A 24693-nucleotide genomic window follows, 5' to 3' on the forward strand; every position below is an offset into this window, starting at 1 on the left:
AATAAAAGGAATACAAATTGGAAAAGAAGAAGTAAAACTGTCACTGTTTGCAGATGACATGAAACTATACATAGAGAATCCTAAAGATGCCACCAGAAAACTACTAGAACTAATCAATGAATATGGTAAAGTAGCAGGATACAAAATTAATGCACAGAAATCTCTTGCATTCCTATACACTAATGATGAAACATCTGAAAGAGAAATTAAGGAAACACTCCCATTTACCACTGCAACAAAAAGAATAAAATACCTAGGAATAAACCTACCTAGGGAGACAAAAGACCTGTATGCAGAAAACTATAAGACACTGATGAAAGAAATTAAAGATGATACCAACAGATGGAGAGATATACCATGTTCTTGGATTGGAAGAATCAATATTTTGAAAATGACTATACTACCCAAATCAATCTACAGATTCAATGAAATCTCTATCAAATTACCAATGGCATTTTTTACAGAACTAGAACAAAAAATCTTAAAATTTGTATGGAGACACCAAAGACCCTGAATAGCCAAAGCAGTCTTGAGGGAAAGAAACGGAGCTGGAGGAATCAGACTCCCTGACTTCAGACTATACTGCAAAGCTACAGTAATCCAGACAATATGGTACTGGCACAAAAACAGAAATATAGATCAGTGGAACAGTATAGAAAGCTCAGAGATAAACCCACGCACCTATGGTCAACTAATCTATGACAAAGGAGGCAAGGATATACAATGGAGAAAAGACAGTCTCTTCAATAAGTGTGCTGGGAAAACCGGACAGCTACATGTACAAGAATGAAATTAGAACACTCCCTAACATCATACACAAGAAAACTCAAAATGGATTAAAGACCTAAATGTAAAACTGGACACTATAAAACTCTTAGAGGAAAAACATAGGAAGAACACTCTCTGACATAAATCACAACAAGATCTTTTTTGACCCACCTCCTAGAGAAATGGAAATAAAAACAAAAATAACCAAATGGGACTTAATGAAACTTAAAAGCTTTTGCACAGCAAAGGAAACCATAAACAAGATGAAAATACAACCCTCAGAATGGGAGAAAATATTTGCAAACGAATCAACGGACAATGGATTAATCTCCAAAATATAAGAACAGCTCATGCTGCTCAATATTAAAAAAACAAACAACCCAATCAATAAATGGGCAGAAGACCTAAACAGACATTTCTCCAATGAAGACATACAGATGGCCAAGAGGCATATGAAAAGCTGATCAATGTCACTAATCATTAGAGAAATGCAAATCAAAACTACAATGAGGTATAACCTCACACCAGTTAGAATGGGCATCATCAGAAAATCTATAGACAACAAATGCTGGAGAGGGTGTGGAGAAAAGCGAACCCTCTTGCACTGTTAGTGGGAATGAAAATTGATACAGCCACTATGGAGAACAGTATGGAGGTTCTTTAAAAAATGAAAAATAGAATTACCATATGACCCAGTAATCCCACTACTGGTTATATACCCAGAGAATATCATAATTCAAAAAGACACATGCACCCCAATGTTCATTGCAGCAGTATTTACAATAGCCAGATCTTGGAAGTAGCCTAAATGCCCATCAACAAATGAATGGATAAAGAAGATGTGGTATATATATACAATGGAATATTACTCAGCCATAAAAAGGAATGAAACTGGGTCATTTGTAGAGACGTAATGGACTTAAAGGCTGTCATACAGAGTGAAGTAAGTGAGAAAGAGGAAAACAAATATTGTATATTAACACATATATGTGGAATCTAGAAAAATGGTACAGATGAACTGGTCTGCAAGGCAGAAATAGAGACACAGGTGTAGAGAACAAATGTATGGACACCAAGGGGGGAAAGCGGCAGGGGGGTGTGTGGTGGTGGGATGAATTGGGAGATTGGGGTTGACCTATTTACACTAATATGTATAAAATAGATAACTAATAAGAATGTGCTGTATAAAAAACAGCAACAACAATATGGCAGAGTTGAAGCCAAAATATTGATCATATCAAAAAATAAAAAAAGGTTTAATAGACATAAATTTTTTTTTCTGATTGGCAATCTAATAACATCTAACGCTATGTTATATATGAGACACACCCAAAGAACAGAGATTCAGAATGGTTGAAAATAAAATAATTGTCAAAGATATATCAAGCACAGACAAATAAAGCAATGGTCAAAATTTTGATGTCTGACAAGGTAGAATTTAAACCAAGAATAATAAAAAAGAGATAAAGATACTTTATAAAGCTAAAGGCTAAAATTCACAATGAAAATATTAGTTACCTACATTTATATACTCACAGAAACATCTTTCATTCTACAGGAGATTGAATGGAAATAGTCCAAATTTAATAATATTTTAAAAATTTAACACTTTAAAAATGCAAAACAGATGATTAGACTGAAAATTAATGATGCTATAGGACAAAGCCAGCAAATATTTTCTGGAAAGGGCCAGCTAGTAAATATCTTAGATTTTTGGGCCATAGTGTCCCATTGCAAGTACTCAACTCTGACATTGTAGTGCCAAAGCAGCCAAAGATAATACATGAATAAATAGGTGTGGCTCTTTTCCAAGAAAACTTTATTTACAAAAGCAGGCTGGGCCAGACTGTAGTTTGCTAACTAGCCCCTGATATAGAAAACTAAAAAATATCATCAAATATATGTATATGCATATATCTTTCTATGTAATTAAATAGATTATATATAGCTATCTAATTATATATATATAATTTTCTAGTGTGTGAGGAACATGCAGAAAAATTGAGCCTAATGTAGGCCATAGAAAAATTCATAAATTCCAAATATTAGATATATTACAGGAGCATTTTCTTACCATAATGCAATAAAACCAGGAATTAATGACCTAAAAAACTCACAAAACATTGTAATATGTGGAAACTTATGCCATTAAATCCTACATCTGTAAGACTAAAAAAAAATGGAAAATAAAGAATTAAAAAACTCAATTCAAAATGTTAAAAATTAAAGCACAAAATAAACCAAAATAAGCCAAGAAAGGAATTAATAAAAAGCATAAATTAACAAGTTAGCAAACAGAAATACTATAAAACCAAAAGCTGTATTTAAAAAAAAAATAGAAAGCCACTGATCTGATCAAGAAAGAAGAGGAGAAAGCATATTATACACAATTAGAAAAAATAAAAAAAAAATAACCATGAAAAGAGGAAAATTTTAAATAATTTTAAGACTCTTTGGAAACACTTTGGAACTCTATGGAAATACTTTGAAAGCCTAAACTAAGTAGATAACTTTTTTTAATGAAAATTACCAAAATTGACCCTAGGAGAGATAGTCTACACAGACAAATTACCTTAAAAAAATAGGAAAATTAGCTAAAGACACCCCCATGAAAGAGCACCATCTCCCAATAGTTTCATGGGAGAATTCAACTACGGCCTTAATGACGACATGATTATAATGCTACTAAAATTATTCCAGGAATGTAAAAAAGAAGAAAAAAATTCAAGTTTATTTTTATGAAGTAGGTATTATATCCCCAAAGCTAACACAAGATTGCATCAGAAAAGAAACAATAGACTAATCTTGCTTATGAATACTGATACAAACATCTCAAATAAATTTAAATATTAGTGTGTTCAATAATAAACAGAGTCTGTTGGTACATTTTTTTTAAAAAGTATGAACAAGTGGGGTTCATTCTAGTAATGCAAGACTGTTTAATATTAGAAAAAACATTAAAAATCTATCACACCAATAGAACTACATTACAAAATCATATGATCATTTCCACAGATGCAGAAAAGGCCTACAGAAAAATCCAGCAACTATATGTTCAAAGCACTCAGTAGAGTGTAATTGATGGATGCATCCTTAATAAGGATAAAATATATCTAAAGATAATCAACCCTACCTTATAATGCAGGAATTTTCCTTTCAAGGAACTCTGGTACATAGGCACCCAAATGTCTATGATAGTGTTGTAGCAAAAAGCTAGAAATAAGCTAAATAAGCATCAAAGTACTACAATGTATTCATTCAACACATTACTACTCAGTAGTTAATATGAATTAACTAGCACTAAATAGATTGGCTGTGCAGCTATCTGCTAGTTTCTATCAACATGACTTTGCAAATCTACTTAATTTCCCTGGACTCTTGGTGTTCCTATCAGTAAAATGGAGATAATATCTACCCTGCAGTGTTGCAGTCAGAATTAGAGTTAATATATGTGTAAAGCTCTTTGCACAGTGTGAAACATGGCAGGCACTCAGATGATGATTATCTCATAAGTGCACTAACGCTGCCAAGTTTACTTAACTAGGTTATAGCAACTGAAATAAATAGAGCTTTAATAAGAAGACAAAAGTTACCAGATCCTTTTCATTATGTTGCCTTAGCTGAGGTCCACATCTCTTATTGCTTGAATTACCACAATAACCTCCTATCTGATCTTCCTGACTCCAGTCTGTTTCTTCTTATCAAGGCTTTTTCAAACCATGGCTCACATCCCATTAGAGGGTTATGAAATCAATTGAATAGGCCGAGACCAGAATTTTAAACAATAAAACAGAATAGAAAATGTCAGTGCATCACATGCTGTGCAACTCTATTTTGCTTTATGAAACTATTCTTTAGTTCTGTTTCTCTCTTTGAGTGTATTAGGTTGCTATGTAAGAGCGTTTCCTCTGGGTGACAAAGTTTGATGTATCTCTGTATATGGTCCATTCTCTCTAAGTCAACTGGAGTGATCTGCAGTGCATATCTGGTTATGTCACCTTCCGACTTATTCTTTAAATCTCTCAATAGCTTTCACGGAAAAAATTAAGTTCCTTACACACAAGGCCCTTGGAGATCTTAAAGTATTTTCTAGCCTTGACTCTTGTCTGTGGCCTCCAGATTACCCCATTGGCACCATGGTGATCTATTTGCAGCTCACTGAACAAGTTATACTGTTGGCCTTCACACCTTTGCACATGTGGTTCCCCCACTCTGGTTACCCCTCTCTTTCTGTGACTAATATCTCCTGATTATGCTTTAAAATTTAGCTTATGCCACTTCTTTTAGGACGCTTTCCCCCCTCAGGGCTCCACAAGTGCCCCTATTGTTATAATAATACTTGTACCAAGTAGGACAATTTTAATTTATTAGCGTGTCTTATCTACTAGAACATAAGTTTCTTGAAAACAGGGACTGTGTTTTATTTAACTAAGAATCCTCAACAAACAGCAGAGAACCTGGCATCTCCCAGGACCTCAGTATGTGTCTGTTGATTGATAATTGAGTGCTTGAGCCTACTTGGGTGGCAAATGAGAGATCCTGGTACACATGATGAAAATCTTAGGAATATATATATATATATATATATATATAATGTCCAAAATTTAGTCTTTAATTGATATTCAGTTTATTCTTTTTCTGGTAAGGCAAAAAAAAGAAAAACAAAACCCTTTGGAGTCACTGATAGAACTTTTGCAGATATAAATGTGGTTACCCTTTGATATATTATAGTCTTTTGTCTATTAGTTTTAACTAGAATACTATAGTTATGAGACCAATGCTTTAGCCTCTCTCTCTCTCTTTCTCTCCATATATATATATCAGCCAGTTTGCTGATGTCTGAAAGCAGCTAGTTAAATAAAGGTCATCTGCAGAGCTGCTTGTGTGCCAGCTGTCCCCAGTAAACACATCCCTTGCACTATAGCGTGCTAAGTTTTTGAGCCAAAAGATATGTCAGTCCATTAGTTACCAAAGAAGACATGACATGTGGGTAGCGAAAATTCCTTTGGCTAGATTGCATGTGGATCTGATATAAATAAAATATATCGTTACTCTTCAAAGATGGATTTTCTGGGTTTTAGGCCATTTTTATTTCACATTTTCCCTCTCATTTCCTGTCTTTTGATCATTCCTTTATGGCTAACAGCTTTGTAAGAGCACAGATACAGGGAGAATAGGGGGAAATCAAAAATGTGATGTTAAGTTCCTAATATTCATAAAAATGAGTGTTAAGTACTGTTCACCACTCACTATCTGTCAGACACTATAAACAGTGCTGTTACGTGCGCTGTGTATTAGCCTACACCAACCCTATAAATCTTAGTTTAGGAAATTAAACTTTGGCAAGATAAAGTAAGCTGTCACAGTTACATAATTAGAGCTGGTTTCTCATTCTTTATATTTAAAAGTGGCAAAAATATGATTGGAGAGAAGATAGAAGTGAGGGGCTAAATTGGGAATTTGAGTTTATGGTTGATTTCTTCAAAGAAACTTTTTCCTGTCCATGGATTACAGAGAATATTCTGGACAATGGATGTCCTACTGTACTTCACAGAGTTTTTACTTGTCTGGTGCATTTTGCTGTGCCATTGAGAAATTAATAAAAATCAAGAAACAAATTTTATTCATTCATGCATTCTTTTATCCATATTTTAGAGTCTGGAGACAAGAAAAATAGGAAACACTAGAATCAGTGAATTAAGGATTTAGACATATGTATAAAAATTATAGCATTGTAATCATACGTATAATTGATACGAACAATAAGAGAAAAATAGAATGACCTCTTAAGCCCTTAACTCTTCCGGGAGAAATTGGGGAAGACCTTTTGAAGAGGTGACACTTGAACTGAGAATTGAAGGATGAGTAAGGGATTGCCAGTTGATTCCTTACAAGCATGTTAAAAAGTGTACAGAGCCTATGGCAACAGTGGCCCAAAAAACTGCTGTAGAGAACAAACATCCAGAAAGCTGATAAAAACGATAGTCTAGCTTCCAGGACATTTCCCGTTCCCCGGGCTTTCAAGTCTGCTGAGACAACAAGCTCGAAATAAACCTGCTTCATGAATATATGATGGGAGTTTGATGGTGGGGAAGGAAGGAAGTATTGGGAATGCAGAAGTTTGACAACTTCTGAAGTGCTAGGTGCCTCATCACTTTCATTTTTTCAGATTCTATTTCTTTCTATGTTGAATGAGGCACTGTCATAACAGTGCCATTAACCGGAACATTACAGTTCATTCCCAGGTAATGTGATAAGGATTTGTCCTTCTGTCCTTCACTCCTCCTTAACTGCTTCTGAGTTCTTGACAATGGCATTAATCAGAAGACCAAAGAAATATTATTACCTACCCTTGAAATTCTTGGAAGTACTAATTTTAGGGAGAGCCCTGAAGCCTCTTTCAGCTCTTGTTTTTGCACATGTGAAATAATGGAAAAGTAAAATCAAGAATGGAACACATTTTGCTTTTCCAGATCCACTTGGTACAAGTGTAAAAGAAGCCACAGATGGAAGCACACAGATGGATGCCCACTGATCATACAGCTGTTTCTTTGTTGGTACAGAAAACCAACTGTGGGTGGGAGCAATGGAGGAAGAGACAATATTAGAATGCAGTGGCATTTTAATTATACCTACCATAATTCTAATGTTCTGTTCTGTGGTGAATTGTTTGGGGAGTTGTCTTGAAATTAGAATCCAATCCTGCAAACTTGAATCAATTAAAGCAGTACTGTTTGGAAATATACAGAGAAGTGAGTTTGCAAAAGATTTTCCCGTAATCTTGCTTTGTGATGTTTAGACTTCCTCTGATGACTCTTGGGTTGGAGAGAAGAGGAAAGGGAGAAGGCCAGTATTTAAAGTGCACCATTTCTCTTCCCACGGGACGTCCATCGGAGAACATCTTTAACTCCTTGAACTGTTTAAACTCTAAAAACCCTTACCAGAGACCAGGGCTGCTGGAGGTGAATCCAACTTGCCAGAAAGAGGTAATGTGACTCTCAGCTAGTGCTGCCATCCCTATTTTCCAGGAATGGAAACTTGAGAGCCAACTAAGTAAGCTGCTTACTAAGAGTCAGACTGAATTTCATTTCGTAAGATATTAGGAGCCTGCTATGTTCCAGGCACAGGGGTGAGTGAGAGGAGAGACACACTGTTCTTGCCTTCCTGGAGCTTGTGGTCTAGTGAGGAAAACATACTTTGGACTAATGAATTAATTATGTGATTATAAATGGAATAAATCCAAAGTAAAGGGTTCTATGAGAGCATCTAAGAGTGGAACTAGAAATAGACTGGGGGGCAGCAAAGGCTCTCCTGGGCAATGCAAGGCTTGATTACTGAACAGAGTTATGCAGGTTAAGAAAGAGGACAGAAGAGCTCCAAATAGAGGGAACAGCGTGTCTGAAGGCCCTGTGGCTGAAAAGGGATTGGCTTGTTTGAGGAACTGAGAGAAGACCAATGTGACTGGAGGACAGAGGCTGACAGGAGGCCAGGGAAGTAAGCAGGGACTGGACTAAGAGAGCCTTGTAAGCCACACTAATGATTTTACACTGTATTCTACGGACAATGGGAAGCCAAAGATTTTAAGGAGGGGAGTGACACTCCAATGTGAGCATTTTTAAAAGGTCCATTTGGCGATTGTGCATAGGTTGATTTGGAAGGTGGCAAGCATGAAAGCAGATTTAGTCAAGAGGTGCTGGTGGCAGTGATGACAGAAAGAATCTCACAGGTCCAAGAAAGATTTCAGAATCACGTCAGCAAGGTTTGGTGAATGATTAGGTATGAATTATGAAAGAAGAAGAGGGTATTAAGTTTTCTCAGAGAACAAATGTGTATTTGATTGAGTCATTTGCTGACATTAAGACCCAAGAGAAGGACCAGGCTTGGTGAGTGGGTACAGTGCAGGTAACTTATAAGTTTAAGGTCAGACAGTTGAATTTGGTGTGTCTCTGAGAAACACCCAGGAGAGGTGACAAAATAAAAATGGAAGAGTGGAGGTGCTGAAGTGAGACGAAACTGAATTTGTAATACCTATTCTGCCACTTACGATCTATGAGATCTTGGACAAGTTTTAAAATAATCTTATATATCAATTTCCCCATCTGTAAAATGGAGACAACTATAACAGTACCTCCACTGAGTTATTGTGAAGATTAAATGAGAACACACATCAAACTAATGGTAGATACTTGAGGGTGGGTGGGAGATGAAGTGGTGTAGAAAGGGGAACAGTAGGTCGGCTGATATGACTCATCTTTTTTATCATTTTAGTTTTTATAAGAATGTATATCTTATTAATGTATGTATACTTAGAAATGAAGAAAAGAATAAAATGTGATAATATATAAGAAACTAGGGCTTCCCTGGTGGCACAGTAGTTGAGAATCTGCCTGCTAATGCAGGGGACATGGGTTTGAGCCCTGGTCTGGGAAGATCCCACGTGCCGCGGAGCAACTAGGCCCGTGAGCCACAACTACTGAGCCTGCGCGCCTGGAGCCTGTGCTCCGCAACAAGAGAGGCCGCGATAGTGAGAGGCCCGCGCACCGCGATGAAGAGTGGCCCCCGCTTGCCACAACTAGAGAAAGCCCTCGCACAGAAACGAAGACCCAACACAGCCATAAATAAACAAACAAACAAACAAATAAATAAATAAAACTAATCACATTAAAAAAAAAAACTAAATTAAAAACGTGCACTACGGCACTTGGCAGAGCACTTGGCGAACAGTCAATAAATGTTAGCTTTCTGTAGACATCGGGACCTGGAGCTCAGAGGGAGATCTGGTGTAGAGGTGTACCTTTTGTAGTCCTTGACATTCTGACAGTAACAAAAGCCATGAGAGTTGATGAAATCATCTGGAGAGAGAATGCTGGGTAAAAGAGAACCAAGGGTTAAACTTTGAGGAAGTCCACTGTTAAAGATCAAGTAGAGGAGAGCGAACAGCAAAGCAGCCTTAGGGGCAGCAGCCAGCAAAACAGGAGGAAAATTCTGCCCATGTGGGCAAGGTGAGCTTACCTTTGAAAGAAGACATAAATCATATGGCATGTTGTTACAAGCTATAATGAGTGGAAAACTACAAAGTGTGCCTTGGATAAATTAAACCGGAGGCTTGAGCAGACTTTTTGGATAATCAGGCAACAAGCTTTGTTGAGAAACTATCTGGTTCTTTATTTTAAATCAAATCTTGGCTTCTGTCCTGGAAACTGGGCCAACCAGTTGGTCATCTGGAAGTTGAATCTGTATTTCTTATGAGACTCTCCATCTATAGGGAGATGCTACTTAAAACTGAGTCAATTTATACAAAATGAAAAAATATCACTGATGTCAGAGAGGAAAGCAAAAAGGTACAAAGAAAGGAAGTTTCATTCTGTTCCCTCGTAGTTCTGGCCAATGTATAACCTTTAACTTTTTTCAACAAAAATTATTTTGTTTCCTTGACTTATAACTTAATAGACAGCCATCCCTTTTCCTAATTTTCCTTTTTGTAAAATTTCCTCCTTATATTTAGAAAAAAATGATGATTGTCTGACCTTATAAAAAAGAGCTGAGTCTTCATTTTACTATTTATATATATATATATGTATATATATACACACACATATACTATTGTTTTATATATATATACTGCTTCATTTCGGATAAGTGGAAAATTTCCAAAGTGAGAGATAGGTTTACTTCTATGCCCTGTTTTTCAATTGTATAGCATTTTACTTTAAGACACTAAAAATGCTAGTTTTATTGGGAAGTAATTAACCCTAATCTCACCATAGAGAGAATGGGAACTGGAAGAAATAAATGGGTCGCAATAAATTTGTAGTTTTAGATAGCATTCTGAAGGCAAGAGTCCTAGCTCCAACTTCTGCTTGGATTCTGAGCCAAGGCAGTTGAGGGACTAAGAGGAGGATGCTTTAAATAGCCCCTCCCACTTTGCATCAGTTCTGCTTGTTCAGGATGCAGCAGAGCACTGAGGTTAACATCCTGTGTTCAGCACCTTTAACTTCCTTCTAGTGCAGTTTTGAATCCCAAGCAAGTCATTTCCTTCTATGAACATCACTCTCCTAATCTGTGAATTGGAGATAACAGTGCTGCTATCCTCATAAGGTTGTTAGGAAGACTGGATAAGTTAACACGGCAAAGCTCATGGCATACAGGAAACTCTCCTATGTGGCATGACCAACATTCTTAAACATGAGAATTCCCTCCGTAGAATTGTTGATCTGTTTCTTTTCATCTGTCCCAAGTTCATTTATTAAATGTCTTTCTGCTCTCCTTAATCGCCTTCTCCCAAACTTCAAGATTGTCTTTATAAAGGTTACAGGTATGGTCACCAATCAGCAAACTCAGTTATACAAAATAAATTTTTTATTTTCCTCAAACCCAACCTGATTTTTATTTTGAGACTTTATTCTGCCAAGAAGGGTAAAAACACTCTCCATCAACTTGAGATCTCTCTCCCCCCTTTTCCCTCTCCTTTTCCTGGGATTATGTGTAAGTATGTGAAACATACATAATGCCAAAGCTTGGGAAGGAGGGGCATTTATCCTTACATGTGCAAGGAGTGGTCTCAGTGTTCTGGCCTGGTCCTGATCTCCATCCATCATCACTAGTCTCACTGGGAGGGTGTGGTTCTTATGTGCACGGTCCCATCTCGTCTGATGTCTCCTCTAGTTGCATGTGTGCTAGAACATAGGACTCCTTCCCTAAGTTAGGGAAGCTATGCTTTCTTCCCAGACTCTCCTAATTATTTAGTCTGTATCCTGAGCCACTAAGTTCTTCTATGATCTTCAGTTTTTAAAATTTTATAAAAACCAAAGACTTGCACATTATTTCTACTCTCCCACCTGACACATCCCTCATTTGTAACAATGAATGGAAAGCTAATTACCTACTTGATGAGGGAAAAAGGAAGAGACTACCAGAGAGGGGAGGACCAAAGGTCAGTATCACAAATCTATTGCCTGCCCCTCAAGTTTACAGACATATTACGGAAGGTAATGCTTTCTACCATAGAGCACACTGAGGTGATATGTAGGAAATGAAATGTCATGCAGAATTTATGGCATATACCCAGCTCAGCAAGAAGACATTTTAAAAGTTCAGGTTTTGTTTTTCTTAGAATGGACCATGACTGTATATACCAACTTAGTGAATTTTAAAATCTTCCATAAGTAATACAAGAGGGCTTATTACACAGCCCGTGAGGGGAACCTTGAAGTCAAAATCATCACACCTATATCAAAGAGACACAGAGGCCTGAAACATTACGCAAGCTTGGAAAAATAAATCTCATTTCTCTGGTGTTTGAGCTTTGACTAAAGGTCCAACTCCGTGCTTTTAGGCATTGTGAGAATTTCTCTTGACTTCTTCTGGACCCAATGAATTCTGCAGAATTTAGCAAGAGTGAAAAAAATGTTTGCCTTTACCCCCTCTGGTCCACTCATAAATGTGGCTTTCTTGTTCCCCTTGGTTCCATCCGGTGTTAACAGTAATTGGAGGGAAAATAATTCAAAATTTGGTTTTCAGAGGGGACAAAGGGATTGGGAAGCCTTATTTACCTACTAGACAGAAGCAGACCTTGGTGGCCATCTGGTGCGCCATGTTTTTGGGTAATTAACATGCATCCACACTTCTATTTTGTTTCCTTTTTGAAGTGGATCTGAAAATGTGTGCTAACAGACTGTAACACAAAGGAGCCAATGCTAAAAAATGATTATACTCATCCCCTTTCAAAAACAATGCAAAAAAACCACCCAAACTTTGTTTTGCCACCAAAGGCAGAAGCTGCCCTGAGGGCTGCCAAAGACTCTGGGTCCTGTACAGAATTGCTTGTTCGATTTAGTCACCACATTTGGTGAGCAATGTTGGAGGCCTGATATTCCCCCTTCCTTTTCATCAGCCTTGTCATGCAGAGCCTTCAGGGGAACATTTACATGACCGAATGTTCACAGCCACAGTGGCACAGCCCCATTCATGGACTGGATTTTGAATCTGGGATTAGTCCTCACTGGTTAACAGCTTGAGTTTGTTTTTCCAAATGACTTTATTATAACTATAAATTCAAGTGAGTCAACCTACTGGATGGTGGCTTAGTGTGTCTGTGTGCTGGCAATATATATTCGATTAAATCTACAGGGAGAAGAAATGATTCTGCCTGGCATAAAGCCTTGTGGGAGAATTCAACAAATAGGTCACACATATGCAAGTCTAAACAATTTCTTTCTGGAAGATTTTACTTTATAATGTCATTGCAATTGCTTCATCCACAAAATATCTGGATGTATTTTAAGTCAACCTGAATAAGTAGATGAGAAAACTCAGACTGTCATGGTGAACATACGTGAAAACATATATAGATAAAAATGTGCAGCTGAAAAAAGTAGCTCAAGGGTAAGGGTGAGAATTAAATGAAATTTCATTGTAGAACATTAATCTCACAGTGTGAACCTTTAAAACTAAATTGGTTTAAAAACAAATTGATATTTAATATTTAGTTTTAAAAAATGTGAAAGGGTTAGCTTGTTTTGGGTGAACACAAATTGGTTACTGACTTAACAGCAATTCTAAATTTAGATTTCATGTAGAGTTATATGCACTAGAAAAGCAATATTCTAAATGCATTATATTCCCCTTTTACACTTGAGAAAATTGAGGTTTAGAAACAAATTACTTGACCAAGTTTACTTGTATAGGTATATCTTAAACTTAAATGACCCTAGATTCATTTAGTCCCTCCCTCTCTTCCTTTCTCCTTGAATTATTTGATGTCTACTATGATTCTTCTGTTAAGATAGGCACTTGGGTACAATGATGCATAAGACAACAAGACCAGAATAATCACCCTAAAAGTGATTATGTTTCACATAGAAGAGAAAAAACACTGAGTCATAGAGGTGTGGGTATGGGGAGCTTTGAGAGTAGAGTGCCTGAGGTGTGTGTGTGTGTGAGTGCATGTGTGGTATGCTGGGGGACAGGAGTGTGAGGAATTTCAAAGATCCACAGGAATAGAAAAATTTTAAGTATTTTTTTGCAAGCAAAATAAGATATAGGGGCTTCCCTGGTGGCGCAGTGGTTGAGAGTCTGCCTGCTAATGCAGGGGACACGGGTTCGAGCCCTGGCCTGGGAAGATCCCACATGCCGCGGAGCGGCTGGGCCCGTGAGCCACAACTGCTGAGCCTGCGCGTCTGGAGCCTGTGCTCCGCGGCGAGAGAGGCCGCGGCGGTGAGAGGCCCGCGCATCGCGATGAAGAGTGGCCCCCGCTTGCCACAACTGGAGAAAGCCCTCGCACAGAAACGAAGACCCAACACAGCCAAAATCAATCAATCAATCAATCAATCAAAACATACGCATCTGATTCAAGATCCTCATAAAAAAAAAAAAAAAAAAAAAAAAAAAAAATAAGATATAACTGTTGCATTGTTTTTCTGCATGGGCTCCCTTTTACCAATTCCTTTGGCACCAGAGAAAAAGCCACAACTGGGGCTAATTCTCAGTTCAAGATATCTGCAAGTAGAACTAAGGGTAGCCATGGGTAAGTAGGTCATGAGCATTCAAATCTGCAGCTCCTAGGATCATAAACCTTAATGCTCAAGGGTTTCCTATGCAAAGAAGTGAACAATACAAGTCAGGAAGTTGAGACAGGCAAGTGAGTGGGGCCCAAAATAGACTATTCATATTCAAGACAGAGTGGGATCAATGGAGCCAGAATTGAGTTACTGGAAGGAATAATTGACAAATGAATAGTCTTTTGAATAATTGGCAAACAAATAGTCACTTATAGTGTTTTCTGTCTTCTGTGTGAAACATAATCACTTTTAGGGTGATTATTGGTGGGGTTTGAATTGGACCTTGTCAATTGAGATGATTTTTCAGTGCTCATCCTAACCTGATGATTGTCTAGGCAAGCACACAGAGGTGAACGACTCTTCATTTGTCAAATTCTAACCTTAGAGGCTGACTGTCAACATCATCCCACAGGCAGGGGGGTGTGGCACATATTAAAGCTACCAAAACAGTGGCCCAGAAGGGCAAGCACATTTCCAGGGATAGTGCAGAGGCAAGGAAACAGACAGGGAACCAGAAACATGCTTGTTAGGAGGAAGCTCTGCATAAGGTGAGTCTAACTAAGGTGTAACCGTTGTCAAAGGCAGCATGAGGAGGAAGAGGAATGTGGTCCCATCCCTCTGGAAAAAAAAAAAAAAAGCATCAATGAGTCTTGATTACCTCAGCAATGGGACTTCTCTGCTGTTTCTCTAGGGTAAAGGGTATCTCAGGAAGAAAAAGTATGCTGATGGAATTGTACAGGTAGTGACAACTGGATACAATGGGAGTGCCAGGGCCAGGAGGTCAGCAGGAGCAAATCCAGAGGTCTTCTTCAACACCCTTCCACAGGAGCCACTCCACCCCATCCCACCCTATTGTTTCTTCTCCCCAAAATTCTCTGTTCTCCTTTCCTTCTTTTTTTCTCTAAATTTTATAAAGGGAAAGTGTGGGTGGGGTGGTATGGAAAGGAGCCCTTTTAAAAACTTTCGGGGAAGGAACCATTTTCTAGGCATAATTTTTCCTAGACTGGTATTAAAAATATATTTTTTTTGTTTTTTTTCTAAGCCTCATATACTGTGATGAAGCAAAACAGCTTTCTTCTTTTCTGTACCTGCATGTGACAGTGTCCTTAGGAAAGAAAAGAGTAGAGACTGAAGTAATCAAAGCTTCTCTGCCCCTCTATGTCACTTGAGTCCCCTGGGATAGAATTCAAAGTACAGAGATTTATTGGGGGTAATGCTCATGAAAGATAAAAGAAAGAAGGAGAAATATTAAGCAAGGAAAACCTTTAGATCATGGTGTAGGTCTGCTACCTATAAAAGGAGAAGGGGAGAGAAGGAGAGTTAGGTAGGAGGAACTTCAGACTGCACTGCAGCTCTACAGAGTCTTGGCCAGTCCACTGGGGGCTGTGGCACAAAAAGTACCAGGGAGCCATCCTACATTGTTGGAAATGGTGTCCTGGTACCTCTGCTGTGCTGAGACATTAGCTAGAGACTGCCCAGGAAGAGCATGTCCTTGGCTCCAATGTTACTGATCACAACGGACTGGCAAGTTCTTTCTTGAAGGCAGATATGGACAGTGCATTTCCTTGGCTGCCACACAAGGCTGGAAATAGGGTGCGGTTGGTTGGCCCTGTGGCCATATCCTTATGACAGCCTGAATCTTGTATTGTTATGCATAAAATGCCGCTGAAGAAAACGTTTAGTCTTTCCAGTTACTATGAAAGTCCCATAGAAAGCTCTCCTATTTTATATACTATCAGAAAAAAGAATTTTAGAATCTTTTCCATAAGAGAATTAATACATTTTACTTACACATTTAACACTCACAGTACAAAGAAATTCTTGTAATAATGTTTTAAATCTCTCATCCTTCTCTGTTCAACCCCCTTCATCTTGACTTGACTTAGTGGAGAAGAAACACAGCTGATTTTCACCTACCCTGTAACAAATAATTCCTCTTGCTTGCTTTTCTCATTTAAGTTAAAGTGGCCCAACTGATTTTAACTTTATACAGTGGCCTTATTTTTTTAGAATATATATACATAAATATGCATTATAACATACATTTATTAGTACATATACGATATATAGTATAGATTTGTATTTATTAATATAACGCGCACACACACACACACACAAACACACATCCCCATAGAATTGTAGCCTGTGCTTTGGTTTATTGCTAATGCTTTGCTAATAGAACTAGTTGCCGTAAGAAAAATTCTGAAAGACATATAAGAAACTACAGATGAGTGATTCTTAATGTAACTTCATTGAAAAACTAAGCCATGAAAATAAATACACTACTAAAAATCAAATCTGGGTTTTAAGCCAGTTCTGCCATTAACTAGCTGATTGACCTTGGGCATGTCATAAAGCCTCCTCTGTAAAATGAGGAGCTTAAATTAGATGACATCCAAGGTTTCTTCCTGCCCCAAGTCTTTAATAGTGGTTTCCAAACTGTTCATGCCCTGGAGATCTAGGATTTCATGAAGGAGTTCCTGGGTTGAGGGAAGGGATGTCCAAGGGAGAGATTTGAGTGAACCATGATCCAGGCCTCCCATTCCCCACTTCAAATAGAACGGCTAGGTTTGATTTGCTTTCCAACAAAAACAGTGTAAGTTTATCATTTTAAAAAACTTTAGTTTTTGCAAACATCTATCTCTGATAAAAGGCAGGATTAGCTAATCAAGGAAAAGCAATGTGTTTGTTTATTGGCTTAAACAGCTTTATTATAAAATATGATATGCAGAAGATTGTGTAAGATTATAGGTACTTTTGTCTGTAAAACATTTTTTAACATTTGTCTATAAAACAAATAGCCATATAACTCCATCAAGTCAATTGCTGAAACCACAATATTTCCCTTACATCCTTTACTGCTCTGACTTCACTATGTCCTCATAAGGTGCCTTATGGCATCTTAAGGTAACTATGACCCTGATCTCTGTAGTACTTTTTCTTTCTCTGCATTTTTTTTTACCACCTGTGTATACATCCTTAAAAATTAGATTAGTGCTGCCTGTTCTTGAACTATATGTGAATAGAATAATACTGTAATTACTATTTTATGACTTTCTTTTTCCTGCACATACATTGTAAATTTTGTATACACATCTGTAGTGTATTCAAATCTGTTTTGATGTAGTATCGCATTGTGAGAAAATAAACGTTTTATGTATCTACTCTGCTAATGGTGGGCATGGGGGTTCTTTCAGAGAGTAGGTAATTATAAGCAATATTATTATAAGCATATTTTTATTGAGGTATAGTTGACATATATCATTAATTAGTTTCAGGTGTACAACATAATGATTCAATATTTGTATATATTTTGAAGTGATCACGGCAATTAAGTCTAGTTAATGTCCACAACCTTATACAGTTAGAAATTTTTTTTCTTGTGATGGGAACTTTTAAGGTGTATAGTATTTGTCTTTCTCTGTCTGCCATTTTACTTAACATAATGCCCTCAAAGTCTATCCATGTTGTCCCAAATTGTGATTTCATTCTTTTAATGTCTGAATAATATTCTATTGTATGTATACCACATTTTCTTTATCCATTTATCCATTGATGGACACTTAGGTTATTTCCATATCTTTGATCTTGTAATTAATGCTGCAGTGAACATGATGGGGGGGGCATATGTCTTTTCAAATTATTGTTTTTGTTTTCTTCAGATAAAATGAATACCCCGAAGTGGAACTGCTGGAGCATATGGTAGCTGAATTTTTAATTTCTTAAGGAAACTCCATACTGTTTTCCATAGTGGCTGCACCAGTTTACATTCTCACCTACAGTGCACTAGGGTTCCCTTTTCTTCACATCCTCACCAACACTTGTTATTTATTGTCTTTTTGATCATAACCATTTTAACAGTTGTGAGGTGATAGCTCATTTTAGTTTTGATTTGCATTTCCCTGATGATTAGTGATGTTGAGCATCTTTTCATGTACTTGTTGGCCATTTGTATGTCTTCTTTGGAAAACTGTCTATTCTGATCTTCTGCCCATTTTTTAAATCAGGTTGGGTTTTTTTTGCTATTAAATTGTATGATTTCTTTGTATTTTGAATATTAACCCCTTATCATATATATGATTTACAAATATTTTTCTGCCATTCTGTAGGTTGCCTTTTCATTTTGTGAATGGTTACCTTTGCTCTGCAGAATCTTTTTAGTTTTATATAGTTTCACTTGTTTATTTTTGCTTTTGTTGCTTTTGGTATCAAATTAAAAAAATTATCACCAAGACCTATGTCAAGTAGTTTACCACCTATGTTTTCTTCTAGGAGTTTTATGGTTTTAGGTCTTATGTTCAAGTCCTTCCTCCATTTTGAGTTAACTTTTGTGTATGGTGTAAGATAGTAGCCCAGTTTCATTCTTTTGCATGTGGCTGTCAGTTTTTTCCAACACCATTTATCGAAGAGACTGTTTTTTCCCCATTGTATATTCTTAGTTTCTTTGTCAAATTAACTGACCATATATAGGTGGGTTTATTTTTGAGCTCTCTATTCTGTTTCATTGATTTATGTGTCTGTTTTTATGCCAATACCTTTCTGTTTTGATTACTATAGCTTTGTAATATAGTTCAAAATCAGGCAGCATGATGCCTCCAGCTTCACTTTCTTAATATTGCTTTGGCTAGTGTGGTCTTTTGGGGGTCCATACAAACTTTAAGATTGTTTGTTGTATTTCTGTGAAAAGTATTATTGGAATTTTGATAGGGATTGCATTGAATCTGTAGATTGCTTTGGGTAGTATGGAAATTTTTAACAATATTAACTCTTTCAATCCATGAACATGGAATATCTTTCCATTTATTTGTGTCTTCTTCAATTTCTTTCATTAATGTTTTAGAGTTTTCAGTGTACTCTATGGGCATTTTATAATGTGAATCCTGGTATACATAAGCAAACATATCTTTAAAGTATATATGTATGAGTGAAATTGCTAAATTTCAAAATTTGAAACTATGAAATTGCTAAATCATAGTGTTTACATACATTCAGTTTCACCAGATAATGACAGTTTTCTAATGTTGCTGTAACAATTTACACTCCTACCAGTAGAATAGTTCCTGATGCTTATATCATTGCCCATGTTAAGTATTGTCAGACTTTTATTTTTTCCCAATTTAATGGATGAGTAGGAGTGTCTTATCATGACTTAAATTTTTATTTTCCTAATGTTTGGCACCTTTTCACTGGGTTACTGGCTATTTGGACTTCTTCTTTAGTGAAGTGCCTATTTAAGTCATTTGACCATTTTTCTATTGAGTTGTCTACACTTTTCTGATTGAATTATAGGTGTTCCTTATATATTCTGAAAAAAATAGCTATGTTTTAGTTAATATATGTTTCAGAGTTCTTCAACTCCATGATTCTTCTTTTCACTTTTTTTGTGATGTATTTCAGTGAGCACAAGTTTTAATTTTAACTTGGCCAAATTGATCAATCTTCCACTCTACTAAAATTTGTGTTTGCTTTAAAATTTTTTCCATAGATCCCCAACAAACTAAAGATAAAAGAATAATTCCTCAACCTGATACAGGACACCTATAAAAACCCATAGCTAACATCATACTTAGTGTTTAAAGACTGAATGCTTTCTCCTTAAGACCAGGAATAAGACAAGGATGTCTCTTCTTGCCATTTCTATTCAACATTGGAGGTTCTAACCAGGGAAATTAGGCAAGAAAAAGAAGTGAAAACATCTAGATTGGAAAGAAAGAAGTAAAATTGTCTCTATTCACAAAGGATCTTATATATAGAAAATCCTAAAGAATACTCTGAAAACTAACAGAACTAATAAATGAGTTCAGCAAGATTGCAGGATATGATCAATATATTAAAACAATTTTTTTCTAACACTACCAATGAAAAATCTGAACATGAAGTTAATAAAACAATTTTATGAGCAATACTACCAAAAAATAAAAATAAAGTTCTTAAGAATAGATTTAACAAAAGAAAGACAAGATGCATACCTACAAAACTTTATTAAAAGAAATTAAGGGCTTCTCTGGTGGCGCAGTGGTTGAGAATCTGACTGCCAATGCAGGGGACACGGGTTCGAGCCCTGGTCTGGGAAGATCCCACATGCCGCGGAGCAACTGGGCCCGTGAGCCACAACTACTGAGCCTGCGCGTCTGGAGCCTGTGCTCTGCAACGAGAGGCCGCGATAGTGAGAGGCCCATGCACTGCGATGAAGAGTGGCCCCCGCTTGCCGCAACTAGAGAAAGCCCTTGCACAGAAACGAAGACCCAACACAGCCAAAAATAAATTAAAATAAAAAAAAAAAAAAAGAAATTAAAAAGACATAAATAAATGGAAAGATATTCCATGTTCATGGATTGAAAGACTTAATATTGTTAAGATGGCAATACTTTCTAAACTGATCTACACATTCAATGTAATCCCTATCAAAATTTAAGTTGCATTCTTTGCAGTAATTGACAAACTTATCCTAAAATTCATATGGAATTACAAGAAACCAAAAATTGCCAAACAATCTTGAAAAAGAAGAACACAGTTGGAGATATCACACTTGTCAATTTCAACACTTACTATAAAGCTATAATAATTGAGACAGTGTAGTATTGTCATAAGAATAGATATATAGATCACTGTAATAGAATTGAGTGCAGAAATAGATCCTTACATTTATGGTCAATTGAGTTTCAGCAAGGGCGTCAAGACCAATTATTGGGGAAAGAACAGTCTTTTCAACAAACGGTGCCAGGAAACTGGGTATCCACATTCAAAAGAATGAATTTGAGTCTCTATCTCACACCACACACAAAAATGAACTAAAAATAGATCACAGTTCTAAGTGAAAGAGCTAAAACTATAAAACTCTCAGAAGAAAGCCTTAGAGTACATCTTTATGACCTTCGGTTAGGCAATGGTTTCTTAGATACAACACCAAGAGCACAAATGACAAAAGAAAAAATGTATAAATTAAACTTCATCCAAATTAAAAACTTTCATGCTTCAAAGGAAGCCATCGTGAAAGTGGAAGACAACCCACAGAATGGGAGCAAATATTTGAAAATCATATATTTGATTAAAAACTTATATCCAGAATGCATAAAGGACTCTTACAAGTCAATAATAAAGACAAGCCAATTAAAAATATGGACAAGGAATTTGAATAAGACATTTGTCCAAAGAAGATATAAAAATAGCCAATAAGCACATGAAAATATATTCAACATAATTAGTTATTAGAAAAATGCAAATCAACACCATAAGGGGAAAGCACTCCACAATCACTAAGATGGCTAAAATAAAAAGATAGACAATATCAAGTGTTGACAGATTTGTGGAGGAAATGAAACCCTCATATATTTTTGGTGGGGATGTAAAATGATGTAGCCACCATGGAAAACAGTTGGGCAGTTCTTCCAAATGTTAAACATAGTAATATCATATAACACAACAATTCCACTCCTAGGTAATGAACACACAAGAGAAATGAAAATATGTCCACAAAAAAATTTGCACATGAATGTTCATTGAAGTATTATTCATTATAGCCAAAAAATGGAAACAACCCAAATCTCCATCACCTGATGAATGAATAAACAAAATGTGGTATATCCAAACAATGGAATATTATTCATTCATAACAAGGCATTAATTACTGATACATACTTACTGCAATGTGGAGAACCTTAAAAACATTATACTAAGTGAAAGAAGACAGTCACAAAAGACCAAATATTGTATGATTCCTTTTAAATGAGATGTTCAGAATAGTCAAATTCACAGAGACAGAAAGTAGACTATTGGCTACCAGGGGCTGGGAGGAAGAGTAATGGGTAAAGGGTGAAGGGGATTTTAGGGGTTAGGAGTTGAAAATATTCTAAAATTGGTTAGTGGTGGTGGTTGCACAACTCTGTGAATATACTAAAAGTCACTGACTTGTACACTTTAAAAGAATGATTTTTATGGTATGTTATTTATAACTTAATAAAGTTGTTACATAAAAAGAGAATCTTTTTAAACCTCAGGGTTGAAGGGCAATTTTCATATAGTTTCTTCTAAAGGTTTTATATATTTGACTTTCTTTCTTTTTTTTTTTTTTTTTAACACTCTTGTAACAGACCCACATACTCTAGTCTTATCTCTGATTTACAGAACCCAAATCTGGATTAGGGCCCAGGGATTTGTATTTATTTATTTATTTATTTTTAAGGAACTCCTTTACTTATTTATTTATTTATGGCTGCGTTGGGTCTTCGTTTCTGTGCGAGGGCTTTCTCCAGTTGCGGCAAGCAGGGGCCACTCTTCATCACGGTGCGCGGGCCTCTCACTATCGTGGCTTCTCTTTGTTGTGGAGCACAGGCTACAGACGCGCAGGCTCAGTAGTTGTGGCTCACGGGCATAGTTGCTCCGCGGCATGTGGGATCTTCCCAGACCAGGGCTCGAACCCGTATCCCCTGCATTGGCAGGCAGATTCTCAACCACTGCGCCACCAGGGAAGCCCCAATTTGACTTTCATATTTAGCTTTTTTATCCAGCTGAAATTGATCTTTGTATATGGTATGAAGTAGGTGTTCATTTAAATACCTTTTCAAACAGATATTTGTCCTGGAACTATTTATTATGAAGTTCATCTTTTCCCACTGATCCTTGGTGCCAGTTCGCTCATAAATCTAGCGTACATTTATTTCATGGGTCTTTTTCTGAGCTCTCTATTTTGTTCCATCATCTATTTGCCTATTACTCTGCCAATTATCGTTACAGCTTTATAATACTTTTCGACATCCCATAAAACATGTTCTTCCACATTGTTCTTTTTTCTTAAAGGGTATCACTGTTATTCTTAGTGTTTTCATATTATATGCATTTCTAAATAAATTTAAGAAGTTGTCAAGTTAAAAAGCAAGCACATACACACACACACACACACACACTTAAGTGCACTAGGATTTTTACTACGATTGCAATGCATTTATAAGTCAATTTGGGGAGAATTGACATCTTTTCAAAATCTTCCAAATTATTTACATGATAGGTCTCTTGTTTATTTAGGTGTTAATATTTCCCAATAAAGTTTTATAATTTCTTATCTAGAGGTCTTACACACCTTTGATAAGATTTACTCCTTGGTTCTCAGTTGACATTTTTGATGCTATGGGTAAATTAATTCTTTTAAAAATTTTTGTTTTCTAATTGTTGCTGGTATACAAAAAAAACCAGTTGACTTTTGTATATTGAGTTTTGTATCCAGTGACCTTGCTAAATTAGCCTATTATTTGAAGATTTACACAGGATGATTTTGGATTTTCTATATGCTTGATCCTATCATTGGCAAATAGTGACAGTTTTTCTTCCTTCAAATTCTTATGTTCTCTTAAAATTTCTTGATTCACTGGGTAGGATCAATGTTGCATAGACGTGAAGACAGCAGGATACCCTGTCATATTCCTAGTACCAAAAGAAAAACTTCCAATTTTTCACTATTAAATAGGACATTGAGTCATATCTAGGTCTTTACTGTAAACCTGAGGAAATAGGTTCTTGTGATCCATCTCCATGGAGAGAAGTTCTCTTACAAGTATCCCTACTCTGGACAGAGCTTGGGCTTCTGAACTCTATCTCTCTGGCCCAGCTGGAAGCAGAGTTCAAAGGCTTGATTTCCAGACAAAAGTAGCATTTGAAACTTCAGCATTCTCCTTATCCTTTGATTATAGACTTTCAACCAAAAATTGGCCAAGAAGTTCCCCTGTATCTTTTTTGATTTGTATTGAGAGTCAGAGTAAAGTCAGAATAACACATAGAGATGATGATAAAATTTAAGATTATTCTAATCTTAATCTGTGGGTTTCTGATATTCTCTAATAATGATAAATGAAAGACACTCTGGGCTTCTATTGGGTTGGCCAAAAAGTTCATAACATCGTACAGAAAAACCCAAACGAACTTTTGGCCAATCCAATACTTTCTTTTTCTTCCTGTGAATCATATGCTCCATATTCCATTTTCTGGCCAACTATCAGCTAAAACATTGAATCTCTTCTTTCCAGGATATAAGTTCCTTTCAATTGGGATGAAACACAGGCAGTAAAAGAACCATCCCACCAGCTACGATTCCTTATGGGAACTCATTAAACTTTTCTAGGATAACTCTACACGTTATAAAAGGATAGGAGGTCTAGGTACACACCTAGGTTTTTTTGTTTTTTTTAAAGTTAAAGTTGCCGATAATGACAGCAGTCAGACCCTTCCAGAAAAAAGTGCTTAGGGCTGCTATGTAAGACAACACCGAGCTGGATAAATCTTTGGCCTATCTGAGGATGGTATTTCTATTAGAATCTAGCCAGGTTATCACTTCCAGTGCTGTCGTATTTTTCTTCAAATAAAAACATCTCTTTCT

This window comes from Balaenoptera acutorostrata, chromosome 2 (assembly GCF_949987535.1).
Source record: "Balaenoptera acutorostrata chromosome 2, mBalAcu1.1, whole genome shotgun sequence".
NCBI lineage: Eukaryota > Metazoa > Chordata > Mammalia > Artiodactyla > Balaenopteridae > Balaenoptera > Balaenoptera acutorostrata.